The sequence below is a fragment of the Bos taurus genome, chromosome 7, assembly GCF_002263795.3.
Source record: "Bos taurus isolate L1 Dominette 01449 registration number 42190680 breed Hereford chromosome 7, ARS-UCD2.0, whole genome shotgun sequence".
Classification (NCBI taxonomy): domain Eukaryota; kingdom Metazoa; phylum Chordata; class Mammalia; order Artiodactyla; family Bovidae; genus Bos; species Bos taurus.
Window position 1 is genome coordinate 99,609,549 of NC_037334.1, and position 25,496 is coordinate 99,635,044.

Here is a 25,496-nt window from a genome sequence, read left to right on the forward strand (position 1 = left end):
TTGATAGGGATTGCGTTGAATCTATCAATTGCTTTGGGTAGTATACTCATTTTCACTATCAACACACAGAAATCCCTTGCATTCCTATACACTAATAATGAGAAAACAGAAAGAGAAATTAAGGAAACAATTCCATTCACCATTGCAACGGAAAGAATAAAATACTTAGGAATATATCTACCTAAAGAAACTAAAGACCTATATATAGAAAACTATAAAACACTGGTGAAAGAAATCAAAGAGGACACTAATAGATGGAGAAATATACCATGTTCATGGATTAGATGATATTATTTTTATTGACAATCCTCAGCTCTCAAAGATGTTCAAACAAGAAAATGATACTGTCATTGAGCTAGTTCTGTGGTTCATTTATTCATTTCTTCAACAAACCTCTGCTACATATTTGACAGTATTCTAGGTGCTTAAAGGAGAAGGCAACAGCACCCCACTCCAGTACTCTTGCCTGGAAAATCCCATGGGCAGAGGAGCCTGGTAGGCTGCAGTCCATGGGGTCACTAAGAGTCGGACACGACTGAGCAACTTCACTTTCACTTTCATGCATTGGAGAAGGAAATGGCAACTCACTCCAGTGTTCTTGCCTGGAGAATCCCAGGGACAGGGGAGCCTGGTGGGCTGCCGTCTATGGGGTCGCACAGAGTTGGACACGACTGAAGTGACTTAGCAGTAGCAGTAGCAGTAGGTGCTTAAAGGAAACAAGAGAATTAGAAAAGGCTAGATGGCTGTCCAAACTTTTTCACTAAATTATGGAAAAAAAAAATTCTCCAGGATAAAACTCTTGATAATTTTATTTGTCTGACCTACTCATGCTGACTATTCAGTATCTCCTTTTGGGGTTTCATAACTTGAATTCAGTTGCTCTACCAACACAAAAAGATATCTATGATCCCTGCTAAATCTACTGAACTTGCTTTGTATGAAGTTAGTGTATGTTTCTCTAACGATCTTTATCAAATGGGTATTTCCAACTGCAATGCATGTCAGGGATAGAAAAAGGAATATCTTCAAAGCCAAATGATTTCTCACTAAACTACTAAATGTTCAACTTGGCACCATTAAGTTTACTCATGATGGGACTTCCCAATTAGAAAATGTGTTTACAGGTTGGTGAGAGACATATTTAGCATTTAACTGGAACTGATGATAGTACAGTAGTTGGTAAATTTAATGACGCCAACTGGTCATTTAGATGACTCTATCATTAGTTATACAGGCTGATAAAATCCTTATTTAAAAGGAGTATTCTGCATCATTAATTACAGAACAGAAATTTTCATTTCATGTGGATAGATGTGAAACATATTGAAGAAATTCAGGAATTCATTATACCAAATGGCAACTTTGGGTATACTGGTGGGGATGGCAATTAAAATGTGCCACACATGTATAAAAGTTACTGAAATAATAGTGTAGCTATTCTATATCTTTTCAGGATGATTACCTGATCATTTTAGTGAGTGAAAAATAAATACCCTGGAAAATAGAAACAGCAGAAATGTCCATTCATAATTGATTACTGCAGGACAAATTGTAACTTCCCAATTATCAAAAGTGTAACTTTTTATACTATTAATTAAAGTTAATAACCCTAATGGTAAGCATTTACTTAGAGCATAGCATAAATGATTAAATGTGTACAATGCTGTATGTTTCAGAAAGCACTTTCCTGTGCTTCATCACATTTACTTTTTATAAAAGTTCTGAAATTATACTAATAAGGAAAATTTCTTTCAAACAGTTTTAGTGACTTGCCCAAATCGAAGATAATAGAGTACCAACTTTAAATATGAGCAATAGAAACTAATGTCTGATTGGTGACCAGAGCTCTGAGATGATTTTCATAACAGTGCTGTCACAGATGAATATTACTCTAAGTGTTAGTCATGGTAGTGGTGGTGGATTTGGTGGTGGTAATAGTGGTTTTAGTAGCAGCAGCAGTAGTAAGCAACAAGAAGTAGCGGTAGTGTTTCAAATGGACCGCTGTCTCCCATATGTACTGTGAGAATAATCTGTAACAGAAGTGAAATTTAAAAACATTTATGTGCATTAAATCTCCCAGTTGACATAAACACATGGCTATTTATACCTTCTAAATATATCAATATTATCTTTTAGTCGATCATTTCTATAGAGCCTCAGGTTCAGTATTGTAAAATTTTATTTTCTTATAAGATAAATGATAGGTCACATATATGATGGTGTTGAACTAAAAATGACATAATATTAAAATTATACACCCGAGAGGATCCAAATTTGATATATAATGGTTACTTCAGTGTTCACGAATGACTTTATGTAGCAAAATGTATAAAGGAAACTGGCAATCATGATGAACATGTATTAGCATAGAGAAAAATGAGTGGGCATATTAAATAAATTAACTCCTCATTAAAATTTTTAATAATTTGACATATAAACAATGACACACTAATTTGAAAGCTTGATTTGAATACTAGCAAATTACTACCTCATAGCTGTCAATGATTTTGAACTTAGATCTTAGAACTTTCTCAAAATAAGAAAGTCACCAATAATCAAATGTAACTTACTTTAACCAAAGGAAATCAAAATACTCTCAAAAGGTAGCTCACCTCTCTTTTTCTTTACAGACTTGCTTCTTTCTTCTCCTTACAGCCAGGCACTTTCTACTTCTCCTTGCAGATAAAGCGTCAGATCCTGACTTTATTTCAGGTGACTTTAAGTAGTCTGGTCAAATGAACTGGACTCACTCAATCCCAATTTCAAATTCCTAAGAGAACAATAATAGTCTAGGTGAATTCTGGTGCCTATTCTTAGTGCAACAAAAGGATCGCATATAAACATGCAAGTGTAAATCATATCTATTATTATAGGTGAGGAAGCAGTTCTCATAGCAATAGGCATATTCTCCAAGAGGTGATTGGAGAAGGAAATGGCAACCCAGCCAAGGATTCTTGCCTGGAAAATCTCATAAACAGAGGAGCCTGGCAGGCTACAGTCCATGGAGTCACAAAGAATTGGACACGATTGAGCATACACAAGAGATGATTAACATCAAGTAATTTTGAAATGACTACTTAAACTATCTGAAAGTCAAATTCTTCTAAAAATGTAAAATGATGATTACAATACATTGTCCAAAAGGGATATTTCAAGATACAGTGTCTGGTATATGAAGGGTGCTTTAAAAATAGCAGCTGTTGTAGATGGCAGTGATGTAATGTATTACTGGGAAGAACCGTGTGGTGCTCATCTCTGTATTCCTCCCTGGGATTTACCACAGTGTCTTGTACATAGTTGGTTCTTAACAATTTTTCACTAAACTGTTCAAATTATATGCTTTAGCAAGGTCAGAAAACCAGGTCGCATCTTCTTGATATATGTATATAACAGTCAGCCTGTGATTCTGACTTCAAGAACCACAACCTTCGTTGCAGACTTTTAACTCTGTAGGCAAAAAAAGAGTACTTGTGAATCAACTAACTTCATAGATTAAATTCAAAAGCCTTATGATTCTGACAAAGGGCAACTTTCCCTATGTCTGACATATTTTTGATTCTAGATATATATTTGTCCTCAGCAGGATACAAACAGAGCATCATGGAAAAGTGCTTTATTTTCAAAGACCACAATAGAAATGAAATGCATTTTGAAAAATCAGATATATGTCTACTTGGCAGCAACAGTTATGCCTATAATCATAAATATATCAAATGCCTCATTTGTTCTTGCATGGTTTCAGAGATTACTTTTCAAATGTGCTCACAGAGTACTCGCTCAGCGTTGTCACGTGTTATAAAAATAGATGTTATTTACATGAACAGCATTCTTCATGAGGTTTGGAAATTTTTGTTTTTGGTTTTCTTTTTTCCCTTCTTTAAAAGCAGATAGTGAATTAGACAAAAGTAGGAGGACATGACTCTCTATGTAATACAAATATGCATATATTAGTACGTACATATATGTATTTTGAGTGCATTAATGAATAAAACTTTATATATACATTCATTTGTTGTTTAGTCACAAAATCATGTCTGACTCTTTTACAACTCCATGGTCTATAGCCCACCAGGTACCTCTGTCCATGGGATTTCCCAGGTAAGAATACTGGAGTGGGTTGCCATTTCTTTCTCAAGGGGATCTTCCTGACCCAGGGATTGAGCCTGCATCTCCTGAACTGCAGGCAGATTCTTTACCACTGAGTCACCAGGGAAGCCCATTCATTCATTAAGCAGCCTCTTATTATAGGTCAAAGTTTTGGTTCCAGATATTCAGTAGTGAACAAGCAGATAAAAATCTCTACCTTCCTGGAGTTATATTCTTAATGACAAGTCAGAAAATGAACACGATAAAAAAGGCAAAATATCTTATTTTGCATGTTTCAAAGGAGATGCGTGATTCCAAGGAGATGATGCATGATTCCAAGGAGAAAAATTGAATCAAGGAAGGAGGAATATGTAAAGTGGGTGAATTTTAGAGAAGGTATCAAGGAAATCTCACTGAGTGAGTTTTACTACTTACATATATATAGACCTTACTTTAAGAAAAAAAGGACTTTTTTTCTAATTTCAGAGGGAATTTATGTTGAACATTTAAAAAAAATAAAAACAATGGACATGTAGTATGAAAATTTCCTTTAATTCATAGTATATGTGCATTTAATATGAAAGTTTCCTTTAATACACATTATATATGCATACACATTTATTGTCTCCCTCCACATAATATCATCCTATATATATTTCTCAATAACTTTCTTTTTCCTTCATCAATACTGTTGACATAAATTCTCATTAATTTTATTTAACTGGCCAGGTGATTTTAACAAAAACTGACAGCAGAGTTTGAAAATATGAAGCTATTTTCATAGCACTAAATAAAAAGCAATAGCCTACATATACATCTTTAAAATGTCACTTTGAGTTCATGACATTAACTTTAACTTTAGTATAAACCTTTTAATTTATAAAGCATGATTTTAGCTTGTCTGCCTTCACAAACTTCCTAAATAATGTAGTTTATTTTGGATGATAGATTATGGGACGCTAGTTCATCTGCCCAAAGCTTGACATTTTAAATCATATGTTTTCATTTTTTAGAAATCAAGTAAGTTTGAAATCATTTCATGGTGTATAGTGTAATTTCTTGTTGGTGTTTTTTTTTTTTTAATAAGTGGTCTCATCTTCATTTATAATATGTTTAAGCCTAGGTTTTAAAAAGCATCATTGTTGATGAATCTTATATCTAAAAGTTTAACTAGGAACTAACATTTTTGGAAAGAAATAAAACTATGAATAAACATTTTGATTATGATTTTTGTGATCAACTCTAATGATTTGCTGGTTGAAGCCAAAAAATGAGCCTTCAATAGAATCATTTACATCAGTAAATGGTCACTTATTTCAGTATATTGGGATTGAGTTTTTTGGCAGAAATTCAGAACATATTAAGATGTCTCCATTAAGGGGGAGGTAAACAAGACACACTGCCTCATAATAGCTAACGAATTGTTCTTTATAATCAAGATAAGTGCTATAGGACTATAATAATTACTTCCTTTCTCTGTTCCTTCCTGTTGTTAAAATTACTCTGTTCTTTTTTCCCCAACTAATTGATTTAGTGGTTCTATTTGATACCTTCTTATAATTGGAGAATTGAGGTCCATGAATCACATCCTTGGTTGAGCCCTGTCCTTCTTCAAATAGGTATCTCCTTAACAATAGCTGCCAATGGACTCAATGCAAGTTGTTAGTCCATTTAGCACTATTAAAAAAATTGTGGCAGGCTTTGTAAAGATACTTTTATTTGCAGAGTAAATAACCCATTGGTAAGTATTGAGGCACTGAAAATTTTTCTTTGATAAACTGTTTCTTTGATGAAACATTAAAAAGCAACTAAAAAAAAAGAGGCTATTATTATTCCCTGTTTACACTTAGACATATTGAACCAAAATAGATTTTGACTCAAATAATATGAACCTAAACAGCTATTTGAGATTATGGCAATGGATGTTTATTAAATTTTTGTCTAGAAAAAAGTTTAATTGAACAAAATATGATTATTCATATTTATATAAACAGCATTTGTTTATGTAAGTAGCAAGGTTAGCAGAAAGTAATTTAAGTTTAGAGTTGTAAGGTTGTTACATTACTCATTTTTTTTTTTCTTTTTGGTACATTTTCATTCCATTTTGGTCTTACTATCATATCTGTTAACAGTACAGCATTCGGTTGGTAGTGGACCATTATTTAAATAATGAAGAGGATATATCTTCAGAAATTAAGTTACCTCACATAGATAACTGTGGAATAATTTTTTTACCATTTTGATAATATCTATTTCTTGCCTTTAAAATTTTGCAACTAAAAGTAATTTGTGATGGAATAGTGGTAAATCTCAGTATGATAATTATAATAAAAGCAGTTAACCATTTGATTAAAAACCAACTGAATCATTTTGGTTTTAAGTAATTATCATAATCAATGTTCAATGACATATCCACAATTTGCAGATCCAAAGGGCTTAAGTGACATTCTGGTTGGAAGTTGAAGCCTAAGGAATTTATCTAAAATCTACCATCGTCTAGTAACAACTATTTTTTACTAAGCAGATATATTTAATGGGATGATTTTTGAAAGTAGTTAATGGTGATAGACTTGGACAAAGTCCCTCACCCCAGCTGCTTCTAACAATCATTTTTTTAGAGTCTGAATGATGCCAACTACTGAACAGCCTAGCGCCATCAAATCCTGGTGGGTAGTTTGCTAGATGCTGAGTGGACATAAAATAAAGGAGACAAAAAGCTGCCCTTCAAATACCACAACCATATATGTTGACCGTTGGATGACAGTAGGTATAAAAGCAAATAATTCCATGAAGATGTGATAGGTGCTAAAGAAAAGGAGAGCTAAACTCAACTTAGAGATCCAGAGAAGCCCTTCTGAGTAAAACAATGCTTTGACTAAATCCCAGAGAAGACTTGAAAGATATTCTAAGAAGAAGGAAAAGTTCAGGCACGTTTAGAGCTATGAAACAGCATGGCCTGTAATAACGTCAGGCTCCTCTGTCCATGGGATTCTCCAGGCAAGAATACTAGAGTGGGTTGCCATTCCCTTCTCCAGGTGATCTTTCCAACCCAGAGATTAAACCCAAGTCTCCCACATTGCAGGCAGACTCTTTACCAACTGAGCCACTAAGGAAGTCCATATAAAAAAAAACAAGTTAATTCTAAAACCTGCATGTTACTGGATTCCAAAAGAGAGAGGAAAAATGTCTAGAACTATTGATGTAAGTAGGTACCAGCTCATATATGGCCTTATCATGTCCAACTAAGATAATAAATATACTCTGGGAAGCAGGATATTTTGGAAGCTTTAACCTGAAGTGTGATAGTCTGATTTCTCATTTCCAAGCATGACTATACTGGTGGATGGCATCTTCATATTCCATGCAAGTCTGTTGCATAAGGAGAGTTAAGAGAACTGTCAGGGATAAAGTGCCATTTGGAGAGATTTTCCTGGTAAAGTGATGATAAGCATATCAGTATTGGTAGTATTGAGAAAAAGCCTGAGAATGAAGCACAGCAGAAAATGAGGAACTGAATTATGCAGTTTCAGTATGAGGCACCTGTGGGAACCAAGTGACTATATATGGTGGGAAAGAAGTTTCAGACTCAAAAGTTTCACAGTCCAGCCTGGTGACGTAACCTTGGGATTCATCAGTGAATATATAGTAATAAAGATGTTGTGAGTCGTGGAATCACGTGTGCAAATGTGAAGAGAGAGAAAAAGAGCAGACAAGAATAGACATTTATGGAATAAGCTCTCTTGTTTGGACTACAGGTCAACACAGGGAGGCCTACAAAAGAGGAGGAGAAGAAATACAACAAAAATCCTGGTAGGTAGGTAATTTTATCCTGATTTTTTTTCAGGTGAAGACTCTGAGCCTTAGAAAAGGGCAACTCGCTCAAAATATTATAGCTAGGAATTGTCTGAGTCAAGATTTCATCCCTAGAATGTTTGTCTCCAAAATGTGCCATTTCCCTGTATTGTGAAGCCATCATGCCAAACTATAATGTTCTTAAGGATCAAAATTATGTCTTCCACTTCCAAAATATCCCCATAATATAAATATAAAATACACAATTTAAAGAAATACTTGAATTCATTCCACAAAAATCATAATGGATTAAGATAACTGTCCTTTGCTATAATTTTAACCATATGTATCCTTCAGTTATGCTGCTTTAGTGCTCAGTTTTTTAGTATTAGCATTTTGATATTGATAATAAAGTTTAAAAATTGATGTCCTATGCAAATGATTAAATATATACTCTACCGGTGACTTTCATTCTTTCAAAACAAAAATTTTTATTACAAAATTATACAAAATTCACAGTTCCATTCAGTCGTGTCCAACTCTTTGTGACCCCATGGACTGCAGCATGCCAGGCCTCCCTGTCCATCACCAACTCCTGGAACATGCTCAAACTCATGTCCATTGAGTCAGTGATGCCATCCAACCATCTCATTCTCTGTCGTCCCCTTTTCTTCCTGCTTTCAATCTTTCCCAGCATCAGAGTCTTTTCTAATGAGTTAGTTCTTTGCATCAGGTGGTGAAAGTATTGGAGTTTCAGCTTCAGCATCAGTCTTTCCAATGAAAATTCAGGACTGATTTCCTTTAGGACTAACTGGTTTGATCTCCTTGCTGTCCAAGGGACACTCAAGAGTCTTTTGCAACACCACAGTTCAAAAACATTAGTTCTTAAGCACTCAGCTTTCTTTATAGTCCAACTCTCACATCCATACATGACAACTGGAAAAACCATAGCTTTGACTAGACAGACCTTTGTTGGTAAACTAGTCTCTGCTTTTTAATATGCTATCTAGTTGGTCATAGATTTTCTTCCAAGAAGCAAGCATCTTTTAATTTCAGGGCTGCAGCGACCATCTTCAGTGATTTTGAAGCCCAAGAAAATAAAGTCTGTCACTGTTTCCATTGTTCCCCCATCTATTTGCCATGAAGTGATGGAACTTTAATTTTTGGGGCTCCAAAATTGTTGCAGATGGTGACTGCAGCCATGAAATTAAAAGATGCTCACTCCTTGGAAGAAAAGCTATGACCAATCTAGACAGCATATTAAAAAGCAGAGACATTACTTTGCTGATTAAAATGCCTGTTTTTCCTTCCTCTTTATTTATTCCAGGTTCAAAAGGAGACAATTCCAGTTGTTTAGTTTTTTATGTAGAGGAGACAGTGGTCAGATAACTTATCACAAAGGTAAAAAAAAAAGATTGAACAGATATTTGTCAATCAAACAAAATAGCAGAAGCTAAGTGCATGTTTGGGGATGGGAAGAAGACATGGTGGGTGAGTTGCTAAGGCAGTGGGAAAGCATACAGGCAAGGGCCTAAGAATGAACCAGTATGGTTATTTGCAAACTGCAAGCTGCTTGCTGTAGAAAGAACAGCAAATAAGTGGCAGGGAGTGGTAGGATACTTAGTTGGAGAAATAATTAGGAAACATTTTAAACTTGAAAACCCTGCTGTGGAATTTGGAATTTAGGGGTTATGGAATCCATGAACGTTTTTAAGTAGAGTAGTGATACACTCACATTTTATTTGTGCTTCAGAAAGGTCACTGAAACTGTAGTTTGAAAATAGATTCAAGAGCTTCTGTTGTTCTCAAATATTGACAACTTCATAGGCTCCCTCTCTAATAAAAAGGCCCTCTATATTTCCAAAAAGTAACTGTTCACTAACCAAAGTCCAATTACCTGTGCTCTCCAATGTCCTATAATAGAAAATGACCTTGAAAAATTTTTGATGAAGCCTGCAAGCTGAGAAAGACTACCACTACAGCAAAAAAGTTTTATGGTAGATTCAGTCCATCTATGTTTAAAATCATATTTGATGGCTAAAGTCAATTAAAAATTTTATCACATCTGTGATAACTGCAGAATCGGATTCAGTCTCAAGCAGTAAGTAGGAAGGAACCAGGTCAAATTCCACAATTTTATACCTGATAATGGAGTATGTGTGTGCATACTCAGTTAACGCGTTGTAACCCCATGGACTGTAGCCCACCAGGCTCCTCTGTCCATGGGGTTTTCCCAGGCAAGAATACTAGAGCAGGTTGTCATTTCCCATGCCAGGGGATCTTCCCAACCCAGGGATCAAACCAAAGTCTCCTGCATTGCAGGTGGATTCTATACAGCTGAGTCATCAGTGAAGTCAATAATGGAGAAAATTCCATTAGTAATTGTGCAAGTTGACTAAAAATAATGACCAAATTAAAGATATTATAGTGCTCAGGTAGATTATGAATTTTAACACATAAAATAAAAATCTTAATATATAACAATTTTGATACAAAGAATAGAACTAAAGCTCTTGTTTTTATTGCTACTATGTATATTGTTGTTCTCAAAAAATAAGACTTATATTTTATGTTAGGATAAACTCCAATGCATGGATTTTTTTTTTACTCTGCAAGTTCTTATTATTCCAGCACCCACATATTCACATCAGATCATCTAAGCAAGGAATAAAAAACTTAAGTACAGCTAAAGACTACTTTGTAGTTCAGGAGAGAGGGCCTAAAATTTATAGGGGTAGATATGAAAGAGCATTGCATAAGGATTCAGGTTATAAAATGTGAAATTAAAAAAAAAAAGGTTAAGAAGACATAAGGTAAAATAAAGATCTGGATATATGAGTTTCAGGCAAATGTAAGCAAAAGCAGTAAACTCTTTTTACATAATTATTACAGTTAGAAACAGATACTTTGGATGCATATTACCAGGAGTATGCTCTACTTAGTCCATTTATAAAATAACAGGAGAGATGAGAAAGCATGTAACATAGGAACACATATATAGGGAAAATGAAAAATTTACCCTGCCATAGGTAGCAATCCATAATGGAAAAATATGACTAGTAAATGCTTGTGTATCTGAGACCACTTTGAGATATGGCCTCATTTTCTATTTCATAATGAATTAACTTTTCCGATCCAATTAGAAATTTTCTTCTTCAGTCAATATTTAATTTTCTTTCTCTCATATTTTCCAAAGCATGGGGGTTTTCTCTCTCCTCTTCATTTAGGATTAAGACTCTGATATGCTTTTCCAGCTGAATAAGCAAAATGCATAAATCTAGACAGTCACTAAGCAAGAGCACAGGTCTCTCTAAGGACTCATGGGCACACTCCTTCAGCTGTTTAATCACTGTTATCTTTTTATATGGGTCAATGAAGAGAACAACTTATAAGGTCATTTCTATAGTTTTCCAAACAGCTAAAAATAGGGCCTTAGAAAATTCTGTCATTTAGTTGCTGATTCCTATGCTTGTTTAACAGGACTCAGACCCCTTCATGTCTGAAAAGAAATTTTGGAAACTCTGAGCAGTTTTCATTATATCACTGTCTCGCTGATTGCTTCTTGAAAATATGTTATATCTTAAGAGTTAGTAGCCCAGTCATGTCCAACTCTTTGCAACCCCCTGGACTGTAGGCTGTCACGCTCCTCTGTCCATGGGATTCTCCAGGCAAGAATACTGGAGTGGGTTGAAATGTCCTCTTCCAGGGGATCCTCCTGACCCAGGGATCAAATCCAGGTCTCTTATAATTCCTGCATTGGCAGGTGGGTTCTTTATCCGTAGCATCACATGGGAAGCCCATAACTTAAGTTAATTGCTATCAAAAAATATTAAGGCATCTTTCAGTGTGAATTAAATTAAGGTTTGGAATGATGATTTATACAGATCTACCCTCTTACCCACTCCATTTTCCTCAGTATGGGTCCTCAAAATGGCCCATGAAAGAGTTTAAGATTAGTTTACCTCAGACATTAACCAAGCCAGACTGTCCAAATAATTTTAAGAACAAATAGAATTTACCTGTGTGACCATTAATCATTTCTGTGAATTAAAATGCTTCTATTTAGTATGTCCAAGTTTTAATTTATATTTCATGAATAGCTATTAATATCATGCCAAGAAAATCCAAGATTAATATATATAAATTGTTTGTGTATACATGTATAATTTCCCACATGAGGACCAAATAACTATAATAATGTTAAGCCATAGGCATTTTTCCTTTATTCCACAAAAATTATTATTTGAGCAGCACTCTGACAGAATTGCTATGAATACGGGCATATTCTACATCTAAACCTTCCCATGTGGTTGCCATGAGCCACATAGGCTACTGTGCCCCAGAAGTGTAGTTGGTGCATCTCAGGGACTGAATTTTAATTTAATGCACCTTTAAACACTCTATATTTAAATCTATTAATAAATAATAGCCAGATATGGCTACCATAGTGGACAGAGCAGATCTATGACAGTAAGAAACAGCTACTATATGCACATTTTTATTGGGAAAAAACAATTAAGTACAATTTTTTAAGTACATTATGAAAGGTATAATATTAGACACAGAATGATTAATGGAACATAGAAAATCTCTAACTCAGATTAGAAAGTATGGGGGACTTCCCTGATGGTCCAGAGGTCTGTTTGCAGGGAAACAGGGTTCCCCTGGGGTTCATCCTGGCCAGGGAACTGGATCACACATGCCTCAGCTGAGACCCTGCAGCCAGATAAGTAAACAAATAAATTTTTTCTTAAAAAAAAAAAAGGAATGATAAGACATCGAGAAACACTTTCTAAAGAAAATAAAAGTAGTTGTCTTGAAGGATAAGCAGGAGTTAGAACCAACTAAATCCTTTTCTGCCCTTGCAAAGAAGACAATTGATAATAATAGTGGTCATACTAATTTTCAAAAAAAGATTCTTCTGTTGTATCTGGTTGCCTGTGTTTCTTTCTGTCCAGTCTTACACTTCTGTAGGCAAGAAAACAATCAGAGTTCTCACAAGCAAACTTTAAAGAATATCCTCTAATGTATCCTCTTGTATTCAAAAAAGTACAAGTGAGAAATCTAGACTTTGGTTATCTACTTTTTCTACATAATATTTGAAGAAATGTGCTACTGCCAGCAATATATAATTATCTACATTTAATGTCCAGAGGAAGAAAATCATTCATTGTTTCTTTTGGCTCTGACCATGTTACTTTAAAAACAAGTCTAACTAAATATTCCTAGTGGGATTTGAAGGAAATATTCAGAAGGCGGTATCACATTCCTACTTATGACGGTAAGCAATAGTTCCTTATTGTCCTCCCCTTGTTCTTACTTCCTGTTGTGTCCCACCTGAAAGTGAAAGCGAAGTCGTTCAGTCGTGTCCAACTCTTTGCAATCCCGTGGACTGTAGCCCACCAGGCTCCTCTGTCCATGGGATTTTCCAGGCAAGAATACTGGAGTGGGGTGCCGTATCCTTCTCCAGGAGATCTTCGCCACCCAGGGATCGAACCCAGGTCTCCCACATTGCAGGCAGATGCTATACCGTCTGAGCCACCAGGGAATCCCTGAATCCCACCTGAATGTGACCTCAAACTTATATTTTTAGCCTTACTATCCATCCAATGGACGTTTAAGCTGAATCCCTCTAATTTCAGCTCTCCATTCAGTGCTGAGGTTTTATTTGCTCTATTGCCCCTTCTGCTCTTGACTCCTTGGGGTTAATGCACTTGCCTTCTCTTTCTGCACTCTAGAAGCAAGACCTCTGTGCCATTAGGATGACTGACCCTTAGATTAATTAATCAGTCTTAACGTGATTTTACAGTTTTCAGAGATATCTTTTAGTAACTACTCAAAGATACCATTTATAGCACTGCCTACATTTTCTGAGTTTTTGAAAGGATTTAATTTTAAATGAGAATCACACAAATGACAGTATGGGATATTGCCTGAGTATTCATCTTTCTGCCCTATGAGAACACCAGATACACAAATTAAAGAGAGTCACGAATCCCCTGATGCTCCTCCCATCAAATTGGATAGGCTTTGTGACTGCTTTGACTGATGGAATATATTGGAAGTTTTTCTGTGCCAGTTTCTGCTCCAGGCCTGCAGAGACTGGCAGCTTCCACTTCGTGTTTCTTGGAAGACTCAGTCTTGGAAGTCAGCCACCATGCTGTAAGAAAGCCACAGCTGCCTCCTGGAGAGGACTAACCTGGCTAAGCTCCCAGCCAGCAATCAGAACCAACTCGCTCTTCCATGTTAGAAGGTTCCTCAACCCCTAAATCTAACTTACAATATGAAATCCTGGATCCTGTTTTGAAACCCGATACCGTATTGGGATACAAAATTTGGGTTTGGGGAGGTGAATGTATTTTGCATATGGGTGCAATGTAAATAATTTTTGGACAAAAGGCTAACTGTGACAGACTAAAGATGATGATACATTCTTTGCATTTCTCCCACAATTAACAGTTATAGTCTGCACCCACTTTTCTTGAGTCTGTGTGCTCTATGACTACTTTCAGTATGACAGAAGTGACACGTTAAGAGACAGGACACCTCCACTTCCTGTCTCTAGGAACACTCACTCCTGGATGCTGGTTATTATGCCGCGAGGAAGCTGAGCAAGCCCTTGGGGAGATCCACATGAGGAAGAGTTGAGGCCCAAACCAACAGCCCCAGCTCAGCTTCTAGGCATCAGCTAGTACAAATGTATCAGAAATGTGAATAGATCTCCCAGCCCTACTGAGTCACCACAGGTGATAGCATGTAAAACAGAAGTGTGCACAACACAGAGCCCATCCTGCCTGCTTCATCCACAAAGTCACGAGCAAATTAAAATCCATACTTCAAGCCACTAAGTTTTGGCATTGTTTATTTCATGAAAGTAGACAATCGTTTGCTGTTCAGTCGTTCAGTCATGTCCGACTCTTTTTGTGACCCCGTTGACTGTAGCACACCAGGCTTCCTGTCCTTCACTATCTGCCTGAGTTTGCACAAACTCATATCCATAGCGTCGATGATGCTATCCAACCATCTCATCCTCTGTCATCCCCTTAATCTCCTGCCTTCAATCTTTCCCAGCATCAGTGTCTTTTCCAATGAGTCGGCTCTTCGCATCAGGTAGCAAATGTATTGGAAAACTGGAACCCCAGAATATCCTCACAGTAGAGTGTTTCTGTTCTCTCAATGTGGAATTATCTTCACACAAATCTTGCAGGGTTGCTTCATGTTGAGAATTTGGTATTCACTTAAGTGCAATAATATAAGACATGAATCCCCATCTTAGGTGTTCTTATTCTCTCAAATCCATCACATATATACTTTCAATGTTTATTTCTATAAGTGTTTATTATCTGTATCTATCTAGTCTCACTCAAAGTAGAATACTGTTTACATAAAATAAAGAAATCTGTTTCTTAGTTCTTTGTTATATCTGCTGCACACAAACCATTGTCTCAATACATATTAACTGAATAAATGACAATTTCTGTTCCACTAACTTGACTATCGAAGAGAATCTGATTATGTAGTAATAGAAGAAAAGAATACTAGAAGTAAATGAGTTCATTCTTTATATCCTCAAATGCTTTTCTTATTGTCTCTCAAATATAGATCCACCAAATTAAGAAACTAGATTCTAACTGAATTATATTTCAATAACTGGTCTATAACAATGATACTTTACACTTACAAGCCAAACATCTAGATAGTTATAATGCTGGTTTAGTTGTCACAAACCAAAGAACCTGAGTTGGCCTGCTTAAATGTGTAGTGATTAACTGGAAATATCAAAATCCATAGTTCACCCTAAGGAAGTGCCCAGTATGTGGCTTCAGTTGTATTTTGAGTATTTCTCATGATTGTCTTTGCTTTGCATGGGAGCTGGTCTCACATACAACATTTTGAGTTAGATGATAATTTTACACACATACAAACACACATTCTTCCACTCTTTTCTACATGATTCAAAGAACTTTCTGTCCACTACACTTATTCAGAAACATCTATAATCATATGTCATCCTTTTGTGATGTACAGCTTTAATTAGGGGAACATAAATGGTTATACTCTGTTTCAAGCAAAAAAAAAAAAAATCTAATTTTCAGACAGTAAATCATACATGTGGAATCCAAAGGATATAGTCCTTAATCTCTTTTCTTCCCCTTCAGTTCACTTCAGTTCACTCAGTTGTGTTTGACTCTTTGTGACCCCATGGACTGCAACACATCAGACCTCCCTGTCCATCACCAACTCCCAGAGTTTACTCACACTCATGTCCATTGAGTTGGCGATGCCATCCAACCATCCCATCCTCTGTCATCCCCTTCTCCTCCCGCCTTCAATCTTTCCCAGCATCAGGGTCTTTTCCAATGAGTCAGCTGTTTGCATCAGGTGGCCAACGTATTGGAGCTTCAGCTTCAGCATAAGTCCTTCCAGTGAATATTTAGGACTTATTTCCTTTAGGATTGACTGGTTTGATCTCCTTGCAGTCCAAGAGACTCTCAAGAGTCTTCTCCAACACCACAGTTCAAAAGCATCAATTCTTCACTGCTCAGCTTTCTTAATGGTCCAACTCTCACAACCATACATGACCACTGGAATTCTTGCCCTTAGTGTCCTGTATGTCTTTACCAGACCCTTATTGAATGGATGTCAAAAGCTTTCATCTGCATTCCCTTCACCCTTTTCTTCTACAAAATCTTCTAAAATATCAGTTGATAAGAAATAAATATTGAAGTTCTAATAGTGCCTTCAGGAAGACTAGCTTTCAGGATTTTAGGTGAGGTGGCAGACCAGAGTGTGGGTGAGCCTCCCAAAGATCCAGTGAATGTGTGATGTAGCACTCTCAGACCACCCAAGTGAATGCCCAGAAATGGTTAATTTTTTTTTCCTAATTTTATTTTATTTTTAAACTTTACATAATTGTATTAGTTTTGCCAAATATCAAAATGAATCCGTAACACAAATTACCCATGGTTCAGTTAATACTGTCTAACTTTTTCTCCTAAAACAAGGATTTGTGTGTGTGTGTGTTAGTAGCAGTAACAGTAATAGTAGTTCCTCAAGAAAATTTCCACTAAAATTTGGCTTGCAAAAGGACTACTGTGTCAGGTCTTCTATCCCTGATTGCATAAATATAAAGAGGGAGGTCTCTTGGTAATTGAGCTATTAGAACAATCATTACAAAACTGCTAAATCGTGAGAAAACATGACCCTGAAAATTAGATCATGAGAGGCAGGATACTCCTGTGAGCGCTTGCCATGCATTTTAAATGTGCCTGAGCACTGCTTTCCAAATGCATTAGTTTTGTGGTATCTGTTAAAACACTTATTAAAAACTATCTACAATTTGCTTGTTTGGATTTTCCTCTATTATCTGTGAGTGCATTTCCTTTTAAAATGTCAAGGGACCCACGTTATTACCTACCAGGGCCCTTGAAAGAACCAAGGTAATCACACGCGTACTCCCCAGCTTCTACTCTCAGACACTTTGGAATCCTGTCATCCAAGTCATCATGGTGCTAATACATTCCCAAGCACTGAAGACTCAGAGGAGCAAGATGCTTCAGTGTGTTTATAGAATACATTTCATGTAGACAAGCATGAAAGGAACAGTTTGCATAATCATCTGCCAAGAAGAATCCATCTATCAGAAGAGTGAGAGCTGGTATTGAACAAGCTCACATTAAAAAACAAAATCTCAATTTCCATTCTATGCACTTCAGTTCCTTAAGCCTAATTATCAGTGTGCATATAAATGGGGAAAATACTTCTTCCTGGTTACAGTTCAAAATTCTGGTCTTGGCAAGAGACAACAATAGATGCTCACTTCACTGGGGGCTGTACCATGCAGCTGAGAGCATCAGGGCTGGAAATGTCAGGCCAAATTATGTTGTTGTTGCCAATGTGAAGCTTTACTTTACTGCTTGTGGCAAATGTGGTATGTGTGAACAACAGAAATATTGTCTCATTCCTTAGTGTTAACTAATCCTGAATAGGCTCCAAAGAAAAAGCATGGCCCCATTCCCCTGAATAGCATTTGTTTTTGTAGATTTTTTTAAATCTGATAATCTTCTCAAAGTTCTGCCTAGTTTACTATGGCAGAGACACCAGTCTTCAGAGAAAAACAAGGAAAAGGGCAAAGACACATTTTAAAGACTGTCAGTTCAGTTCAGTTCAGTTGCTCAGTCGTGTCCAACTCTTTGATACCCCATGAATCGCAGCATGCCAGGCCTCCCTGTCCATCACCAACTCCCGGAGTTTACCCAAACTCATGTCTATCGATGCCATCCAGCCATCTCATCCTCTGTCGTCCCCTTCTCCTCCTGCCCTCAATCCCTCCAAGCATGTAATATGATCCAAATATTAGGCAAAAAATGTAAAAAGAAAATTCAATTACTTGCTTCACAAAGTATTCTTTACTTAAACATTACTCATACATATTCTTTAAAAACTGTCTTCTTTCAATATTTAATGTGATCTTAATCACAAGCAGCTTAAAACAAGTAAGAAAGAAAGAGGTAAGTCTGCACTTTCTGATAAACTGAAAAATTATCATGCTGAAAAATATTTTTAAAGTATAATATTTGAAAAATATTTTTAAGTGCTACAGCATAAGTTCCAATTAAATTGTCAAAAACATCTTAAAATTGCAAGAGAAATTTATAATTTGTAGATTATAAATTCTCCATTCGTTTATTTACAGATACTACTGGGGACCTGTTTTGTACTGGCCAGTGATCTAGGATTAGAAATTGTAGCAGTAAACAAAACTGAGAATTGGTGGAATGACTTAAATTTTTAATGGCTGTCTCCCTACTCTTCTTCTGACTTCCTGTATCTGACTCAAATCTCAACCACCTGGGTAAAGGTCATGCTGCTTCTTACCCTCGCCTCATGTATCATCTTAACAGCAGAGTAGGGGGTATGAACTAGAATAGAACAGTCTGTCCTGCCTTTTTCTTCATACTTCACTGGACACCAGACTCTATCCAGCAGCATTGTCACAAAAGTTAAATATGCTCGCTAGTAAGTAGAGTACAGATCACTTTTTCAGGGCCACTCAGAGGCCAGCTCTTTTCCTTAAGTCCAGTGTACCAAGTTCACTGATGCTCGTGTGTGTTAGTCGCTAAGTCCTGTCTGACTCTGCAACCCCATGGACTGTAGCCCACCAGCCTCCTCTGTCCATGGAATTCTCCATGCAAGAATACTGAAGTGGGTTGCCATTTCTTTCTCCACAGGATCTTCCCAACCCAGGGATTTAACCCAGGTCTCCTGTATGGCAGGCAGATTCTTTACCATCTGAGCTACCAAGGAAGCCTTCTCTCCTGCAAATGACCTCCTGGACATATACCGATTTACCCAGGGCAGGGCCTCAATGCATTGTCTCTTTAGACTCTTGAAAACGAATCAATGCATTTTAAGGAATGTCTGACATTTCTCCCGGAGAAGGCGATGGCACCCCATTCCAGTACTCTTGCCTGGAAAATCCCATGGATGGAGGAGCCTGGAAGGCTGCAGTCCATGGGGTCGCTAAGAGTCGGACACGACTAAGCGACTTCACTTTCACTTTTCACCTTCATGCATTGGAGAAGGAAATGGCAACCCACTCCAGTACTCTTGCCTGGAGAATCCCAGGGACAGGGGAGCCTGGTGGGCTGCTGTCTATGGGGTCACACAGAGTCGGACATGACTGAAGCGTCTTAGCAGCAGCAGCAGATATTTCTCCTATCTTCCAATACTAGGACTATGGGGATTCTAACAGAAGAGAGCTTTCATATTTTTAAAATAGTTTTAAAAATCCCATCTAAAGAGAAAGATCCTAGCTAAATTGTTTACCTCCCAACCACAGTTTAACATTTCTTTTGAACGCTGTATGTCTTTACTACTTTAAAACACGGTGGCAGTAGTTCAGTGATGAAAATAAGAAAGATAGTGGTAAGCTGTGAGTGCTGGGCATTCTTCTCAGCACTATATGTGTGTGTGCGTGCTCAGTCATGCCTGACTCTTTGACATTCCATGGACTGCACCCCACCAGGCTCCTCTGTCCTTGGAATTTCCCACACAAGAATATTGGATTTGGCTGCCATTTCCTACTCCAGGGGATCTACCTGACATTGAACCTGCATCTCCTGCATTGGCAGGTAGATTCTTAACTACTGACTCACCTGGAAATTAGTCACAAGCTTAAAAACTAGATAAAGAGCAGCAACAAGTCATTTAATCATTCATCCTCCTAACTCATATTTACACAAGAGGGAACTGAGGTACAAAGAAGCTAAAGTTGCTGATGGCCAAATAATTAATAAAAGAAGAAAGTGAAAGTTGCTCAGTCATGTCCGACTGTTTGCAAACCCATGGCCTGCAGCCTGCCAGGCTCCTCTGTCCACGGGATTCTCCAGGCCAGAATACTGGAGCGGGTTGCCATTTCCTTCTCCAGCAGATCTTCTGACCCAGGAATTGAACATGGGTCTCTAGCATTGCAGGCATATTCTTTATTAGCTGAGCTACCAGGGAAGCCCCTATAAAAGGAAGAAAGAAAGAAAGAAAGTGAAGTTGCTCAGTCATGTCCAACTCTTTGTGACCCCATGGACACCAAGCTCCTCCGTCCATGGGATTTTCTAGGCAAGAGTACTGGAGTGGGTTGCCATTTCCTTCTCCAGGGAACTTCCTGACCCAGGGATCGAACCCAGGTCTCCCACATTGTAGACAGACATTTTACTGTCTGAGCCACCAGGGAAGTCATGAAAGGAAAACCTGGATTTAAATATAGGTAATTGGGCCTTCGCCTGTGGCTCAGCTGGTAAAGAATCTGCCAGCAATGCGGGAGACCTGGGTTTGATCCCTGGGTTGGGAAGATCCCCTAGAAAAGGGAAAGGCTACCCACTCCAGTATTCTGGCCTGGAGAATTCCATGGACCACAGTCCACTGGGTCGCAGAGTTAGACAGGACTGAGCAACTTTCACTTTCACTTTCAATTGTGTTCCAGAGCTTTTCCTGACCACTTTGCTCTATTAAATCCAACTTCAATCAGAAATCTGGGAACTTCAAGATTTGAGTTTTGGCTTCCACAGCTCTAATTATGTTCCTTTCAATTGAGTCATGTGACCCTCACAAAACAGATTTCTTCTCTTTAACATGTTTCATATATTTTCCTGAAATTGACTCAAATGTGTCTTATTTGCCACATTCTGTAAACATTGATATTTGAATCATTATTTTTCTTCATGGATAGAATTTTACAGAAAGTCTAAAAAATAAAGAAAAAATTGAAATTTTAATACTATTCCCCAAGATTATTAAAAATAATAATAATAATTCTTTTAAAGGTAGAGGGATCTAAGTTTATGTGCTGATATTTCACTTTATAAAATAAGGACACATGTTCAATAACCCCTTGTTTATTTATTTTATTTTGGGTCATGCTGGGTCTTTGTTGCTGCTTGGGGTTTTCTCTAGTTGTGCTGCACGGGGGCTACTCTTCTCACTGAGGTGACTTCTCTTGTTACAGAGCACGGGTTCTAGGGCATGTGGGCTTCAGTAGTTGGGTCATGTGTGGCACATGGGCTCCCAGGCTCTAGAACAGAGGCTCAGTAGTTGTGGTGTGCGGGCTTAGTAGCTCCGCAGCATGTGGGATCTTCCTAAACCAGGAAGTGAACCCGTGTCTCCTGCATTGGCAGGTGGAATCTTTACCACTGAGCACCAGGGAAGCCCTCAACAACCTTTAAATAAAAAATGATGTGTACAAGACATGGAACTAAATTTATAATAAAAAAAAAAATTCACAGGACCTTCAGTATTATCAAACTCAGTTGTTTTCTGGGTAGAAAACTATTTAGTTTTTTTTTTTTTTTTTTTTCATTTCATGTACTTAACTAAGCATGCTAAGGTAAATCTATATTTTCCATTTTCTTTTATAAACCCCAAGAAATCCTGTATCATCTTATCTGTGCATAAGGCCTTTGTTGTTGTTGTTTAGTCACTAAGCGGTGTCCCAACTCTTTTGTGACCCCATAGACTGTAGCCTGCTAGGCTCCTCTGTCTGTGGGATTTCTCAGGCAAGAATACTGGGGTGGGATGCCATTTCCTTCTCCAGGGGCTCTTCCTGACCCAGGGATCAAACCCACATCTCCTGCGCTGTCAGGAGGATACTTTGTCACTGAACCACATGGGAAGCCCCCATCAGGACTTAGATAATCTAAAAACCTATGTTCTCTGCATGAACTAGAATCTATGATACATGGGTCAGAAATTGGGCTCACATGGATCTATAGAAAATTTCATCTGCTGGTGTAGTTTCAGTAAAAAAAAAAAAAAAAAGTGGCATGTATATTATTTCAACTGTATGGAAATGTTCTATACAGAATTGTAGCTAAAGCAAGGTTTTCCATAAAATTCAGTATGCCTGCTTGAATGTCATGCCATGTCAACAACCCAAGCATCAAATAAATGCCCAAGATATCACTGTTCTATCTATCTCACATAGGATTTCCTTCCCACCATGCATGACTCCTTCTGAATTCCATTTCTCTCTGTAAATATTTGATCTGCTCTTATAAGAATTGATATAACATTTGTGCCTAGATATTAGTTATAATTAATGACTCAATTATCTTTTGCATTATATAGAATACAATTTCATTTTAGCAGTGATATAATGAAATAGGAGCTTTAATCTAAGAAATAAGGCTTATAAACAAACATATATAAATCACTAATCAACAGTAGATATTATAAACCTCATGGTAAATCTGTGCAGTCTGCAATTGCTTTTTTTAAAGGTGTGAAGAAAACTAGACTTTACTAGTTCAGCTGAAAGAGTACGTAAGTACAATAAAGAGGGGAAAAGTGCAGAAAGAGATGTGCTTTGCTCAGAGAGGGTTAGGATCCTTTCAGAATAAGATTGTCACTCCTTTTAATTTTTTTGTTAAACCACTATATTGAGTTATTATTGACATACAAAAATCTATACATATTTAATTGATCAAAATTCTTTGACTATTTAATCCACTCCAGATGGACAGTTGCCAGTTTAATCTCTGACTGGGTTTTGCCATGCTCTAAGGAGCACAGCAGCAAGCCAAGATAATTCTTTCTGCTGCCATTGTTCTTGTGAAACTGCAGAAAAACAGTAAGAAATAAGGGCTGATTTTAGGTCTTTTCTAGCTCTTTTCTAACTTAAGTAGAATCCACTAAAAGTGAATAAAGTTAGGGCATGTATTTGATATAATGGTATAACTTTAGAGGGATAAAGTAAAAGAAGTGTATATGTTCTAACATGAAGTGTTATCACTTCCTTTTCAATGTGACCAATTTGACTATAAAAAATGAGGTATCCAGTAAATTGGGAACTTTATTCTTTTATCATAACTTTTATATTCTCCTCTAGAAGGCAGCAATTGTCATGCTTTAGTGATTTATATATAATCAAAAGATCTATTTTTTAAAGACAAATAAAGTTTACTATATCATGATGGTAGAAGAGCTGAAACTTAGACTATTCAAAAGTTATTATAGAATTAAAGAAAACATACAAACTGGCTAATATGAGTAACAAGTTCTCATATTCACATTGGTAAAGTTATAAAGGAAAAAAAAATATTAATATTCCGATTCCAAATCTGTTCCTTAAAGCTACTTAGCACTGAGTCTAATTTATGAGAAACAAAATTAGCTATACAAAAACAAGCAATTAAGGGTCTAGTGCTGATTTTACCACTCTTCAAAGAAAGGCAATGCCAAAGAATGCTCGAACTACTGCACAATTGTACTCATCTCAATTACTTATGCTCAAAATTCTCCAAGCCAGGCCTCAACAGTACGTGAACCATGAACTTCAAGATGTTGAAGCTGGTTTTACAAAAGGCTGAGGAACCAGAGATCAAATTGCCAACATCTGCTGGATCATAGAAAAAGCAAGAGAGTTCCAGAAAACATCTATTTCTGCTTTATTGACTATGCTGAAGACTTTGACTGTGTGGAACACAATCAAACTGGAAAATTCTGAAAGAGAAGGGGATACCAGACCATCTGACATGTCTCTTGAGAAACCTGTAAAAAAAAAAAAAAAAAAGAAACCTGTAAGCAGGTCAGGAAGAAACAGTGGGAACTGGACATGGAACAACAGACTGGTTCCAAATAGGAAAAGGAGTATTTCAAGGTTCTATATTGTCTCCCTGCTTATTTAACTTACATGCAGAGTACATCATGAGAAACGACCGGCTGGAAGATGCACAAGCTGGAATAAAGATTGCCGGAAGAAATATCAATAACCTCAGATATGCAGATGACACCACCCTCATGGCAGAAAGTGAAGAAGAGCTAAAGAGCCTCTTGATGAAAATGCAAGAGGAGAGTGAAAAAGTTGGCTTAAAGCTCAACATTCAGAAAACTAAGATCATGGCATCTGGTCCCATCACTTCATGGGAAATAGATGGGGAAATAGTGGAAACAGTGGCAGACTATTTTTTTTATAGGGGGGACTCTGAAATCACTGCAGATGGTGACTGCAGCCATGAAATTGAAAGATGCCTACTCCTTGGAAGGGAAGTTATGAACAGCCTAGATAGCATACTTAAAAGCAGAGACATTACTTTGCCAACAAAGGTCTGTCTAGTCAAGGCTATGGATTTTCCAGTGGTCATGCATGGATGTGAGAGTTGGATTGTGAAGAAAGCTGAGTGCTGAAGAATTGATGCTTTTGAACTGCGGTGTTGGAGAAGACTCTTGAGAGTCCCTTGGACTGCAAGGAGATCCAACCAGTCCATCCTAAAGGAGATCAGTCCTGGGTGTTCATTGGAAGGACTGATGTTGAAGCTGAAACTCCAATACTTTGGCCATCTCATGCAAAGAGTTGACTCATTGGAAAAGACTCTGATGCTGGGAGGGATTGGGGGCAGGAAGAGAATGGGATAACAGAGGATGAGATGGCTGGATAGCATCAGTGACTCGATGGAATTGGGTTTGGGTAGACTCCAGGAGTTGGTGATGGACAGGGAGGCCCTAGAGTGCTGCGATTCATGGGGTCGCAAAGAGTCGGACACGACTGAGTGACTGAACTGAACTGAACTGAATATGGTTATAAAAGATAAGCTTATTTAGATATTAGTTTCTACTTCCCTGGTGGCTCAGATGGTAAAGCGTCTGCCTACAATGCAGGAGACCTGGGTTCAATCCCTGGGTCAGAAAAATCTCCTGGAGAAGGAAATGGCAACCCACTCCAGTGTTGTTGCCTGGAATATCCCATGGACGGAGGAAGCTGGTTACAGTCTACAGAGTACGGTCCATGGGTTCGCAAAGAGTCAGACACGACTGAGGGACTTCACTTCACTCATTTCTTCATATGCTAATTGAGATTTGCATTCTCTCCCCTAATAACTGGAGAAGGAAATGGCAACCCACTCCAATATTTTTGCCTGGAGATCTCCATAGACAGGGGAACCTGGCAGGCTGCAGTCCGTGGGGTCACAAAGGCTTGGACAGGGCTAAGCGACTAACACATTGCTGCTGCTGCTAAGTCACTTCAGTCGTGTCCAACTCTGTGCGACCCCATAGACAACAGCCTACCAGGCTTCTCCGTCCCTGGGATTCTCCAAGCAAGAACCCTGGAGTGGGTTGCCATTTCCTTC

At 37.5% G+C, this 25,496-nt stretch overlaps 1 long non-coding RNA gene across 2 annotated transcripts in view; it reads right to left on the reverse strand.

The window, feature by feature from the left end:
• Positions 1 to 276: 276 nt before the first annotated feature.
• The window catches only part of LOC132345798 (uncharacterized), a 198,254-nt gene continuing 173,034 nt past the window's right edge, over positions 277 to 25,496 (reverse strand). Inside the window, exons 3-4 of one of the 2 annotated variants that reach the window (XR_009495362.1) lie at positions 2,613 to 2,770; positions 277 to 706 (exon numbers count right to left, since the gene is read on the reverse strand). This is a non-coding gene — a long non-coding RNA (uncharacterized lncRNA). Of the gene's footprint in view, positions 2,031 to 2,612; positions 2,771 to 25,496 lie in introns of both variants that reach the window. The other variant, XR_009495364.1, reaches the window with a different exon arrangement.